This window comes from Carcharodon carcharias, chromosome 13 (genome assembly GCF_017639515.1).
Source record: "Carcharodon carcharias isolate sCarCar2 chromosome 13, sCarCar2.pri, whole genome shotgun sequence".
In the NCBI taxonomy this organism is placed as follows: Eukaryota; Metazoa; Chordata; class Chondrichthyes; order Lamniformes; family Lamnidae; genus Carcharodon; species Carcharodon carcharias.
Genome location: NC_054479.1, coordinates 116,272,528 through 116,275,602, shown reverse-complemented (window position 1 = coordinate 116,275,602; position 3,075 = coordinate 116,272,528). Strand labels below are relative to the sequence as shown.

The 3,075-nt window shown below is 40.9% G+C and overlaps 1 pseudogene; it reads right to left on the bottom strand.

The window, feature by feature from the left end:
* Positions 1-834: 834 nt before the first annotated feature.
* LOC121286579 lies at positions 835-1,034 on the bottom strand (annotated as a pseudogene).
* Between the last annotated feature and the right edge of the window lie 2,041 nt (positions 1,035-3,075).

Sequence of the window (3,075 nt, the reverse complement as noted above, 5' to 3'; positions counted from 1 at the left end):
CTAATTATTAATACTATAAATTTATGGAATACAGGTACTCCTGGGACTAGTTTTGAGTCTAGTTCAGATTCAGGAGAAGTCTGCTCTTGGAACCACCTGCTAATGTTTATAAGGGCTATAAATTTGGGTGATCAGGGTGCTCATGATTCCAAATCACACATTTTTGCCTTACGTTTGCAAACTGATGAACAGATAGGTGTCAATATCATTCAAAGTAAAACACTTGTTACTTTGAATATTGTACAGAAGAACATGAAGACTGGTGTCTTTGATCGTCACAGGCTACCAATGCACAGTGCCACCAAGTGGAGAGACAAAAAACTGTGATGCCAACTCTAACGTTTCTCTGCAGGAAGAAGGGGAGCTTGACTTGTCATTATAGGGCAAAGGGAAAACTCAGAGAGGGGGCCCTCTCTGGCCTCCTATTCTGGTGGATTGGGAGTTACATTGATGGTGGCCATGGAACAGCTGACGCGCCTCATCCGCTTGATAAAGAGGGAGAGCTTGTTAGGATAGATATGGAAAAAATTAAAATTGTGGAACATTCATTGGAGGCTAGCCAACTAAAATTTTTAAGAGCACCACAGATATTGTAAATCATACTGTCGATTTAAATGTTTCAATAAATCTCATTGTTAGACTCGATATGCTAATAAACATGAAATTATACACCTATTCAATATTTTATGTAGAAGTGGATTATAAATTATTTAGAACTGGTGTTGTTCCATGATTCACTAGATCACAATTGGGTTATCTTGTGAAAGAGTGAAAACAGACACTAAATGGGTGCAATATTCATTGTAATATTTAAACCAGATGGAGTTTGATAAACGTGTCCACACAGCAGCAAAGTCCTGATGGCAGCAACAGCCGGGAGTAACAGATTGTTCACATCAGAACTGAGGGGCTACCGTGCAGGTATATTACTTTAACATGCCAATGACTCAAGTACCTTTGACTCTACAACCTCAAGTTGATGAATGTCACCTGCCAGCCCACTGGAGAACGGTGCAGTGCTAATAAGGCATGCCTGTTTGAGAGTCTGGATTTAGCACACAATTTTAGTCCTAATTGCTGATTACCATAACTTGAATTTGCCTGGAAAAGCACCAGACACTTGAAGGTTTAACACACAGGTGCTGATTAGATACAATTTTCACAGAGCAGTCCATGTGGGCTCCTCACACTCATTTGCGCTGAAGGTGTGGAGTGCACAGGCTGACACAGCAGCAAGATGGCTCAGGGATTGAGATGGAGGGTCCACAGGTTCTCAGACACAGCACTGGAGGACTGGTGGGGTGGGATGTCCCAGCCCCACAAGAGAACAATCCACATCCCCCTCCCATCCCTCTCTCCTGCAGCAGCCAACACTGCTCTACCCAGCCTCATTGCCTCGATTCCACGTCCAGACTAAGGGAGATCCCTAGCAAGATGCCCAAGACCAAGCACTCCCTTTCTCCTGGTGACTCCGATAAGGTGTCCAATCAGGTAGAGTTTTGCATCATCCACTCATTTTAGGTGAAGTTCTCAGAGAATTTGCAGAATTAGGATTGCTGGACATTTAGTAAAGTCTAGACAAAGTGTCCCAGAGAGTCTCCCAATGTGTTTCTAAGGTCCCCTCCACAACTCCAGCAGCAAGAGAAGATGAAGTGATTTTCCCTTTAAGTAGTGCTTGAAATCCACATCAACACTCCCAAATATCTGGTCACTGTCGGAAAGGGTTTTAGGATAAGCGCTTCCCACCAAAATGTCATGCAGCCTCTTTGATGGGCATGAGTTAATATTTTAATTGATATCAGACTATTAATGAGCCTCCAGGCAGCCATTCCTCACACAAGTTTCAACTCCTTTCCAAAGGTGGCATCTTGTGCTAAACACAAGCATTTCAGTTCAGGACCCCATCTTGGCCACCTCAGAGGATTGTTAGTGCCTGAAAATGCTGCTGAGAATCGTCCCTCTCCATGGCATATTCTGCTGTTAAGTTCAACATTGGATAGGGAAACGTATCTGTCCAAAATTCAATACGTTGTTCATTTTATGCTCAGATGGAAACTAGAGTTTGATAGACGTTTTCATTATAAAATATATATTAACAAGTTTCTGTTTGGCTTGATGCAACCGATTAGCCATTTTCCCCTTTCTGTCTGATGCTTGAAATAAAGCATCTTTCAATAACTGAACAAGCATGCTGGAAACCTACATGTTTTATTGTAGAGTGCTTAGCCATTGGTGTGGAGGAAGGAAACAATCAGTTTCAAAATTTGAAACAAAAACAAAAATTGCTGGAAAAACTCAGCAGGTCTGGCAGCATCTGTGGAGAGAAAGATAAGGTTAACGTTTCGTGTCCGTGTGACTCTTTTTCAGAACCCAGCTTCTAAGTTTGTTTGATACTTATTTCTTAATCTTAGCTAGGTTTTAATTTGAATAACTATCATAGCCTCTGTTAAACAATGGACTGAAGCAGGCTGCTGGCTTTAACTAGACCGACTAACATATGTAAACCTGCCACGGTCTAGAAACTAAACTTGGCCGCAATGCTCGGCTCAATCGTAATGATCTGCACTTTTCAACAAGCCACATATTATTATTGTTGATGGACTCGATTGCAGGGGAATTAAATCATTTATCACCCCTTTGCTTATTGTAGTTTGTATGCTGTGTTATTACTAGTTGTTGCTTAGTAACTAAAATAGTATCAGGCAAAGAGTAATAAAACGTTAAACCACTTGAGTACATCTTCATCAACACCTGCCTCAATAGTATGAAAATGTTGATAGATCAAGTTGCAACCTTTAAACCTAAACATGGAATGTAATGAAGTAAACTTAAAAAAATACAAACGTGGAACATATTAAATCAAAGCTGAGGGAGAAAGTCAGAACATCTGGGGGGAGAAAGAGGTGGTAAATTTCACTTAATGCAGCTGAAAAATCAAAATTCAGTAAGTATGGTCTTCTTGGCAGGGCCAAACTGAGATAAAACCCGACTTCAAATTAACAACATTGGTCAAGGAAGACAGCATACTTTGGGAAACTGATAGTCAAATCATTCCAGACCATGCATGGTTCATGT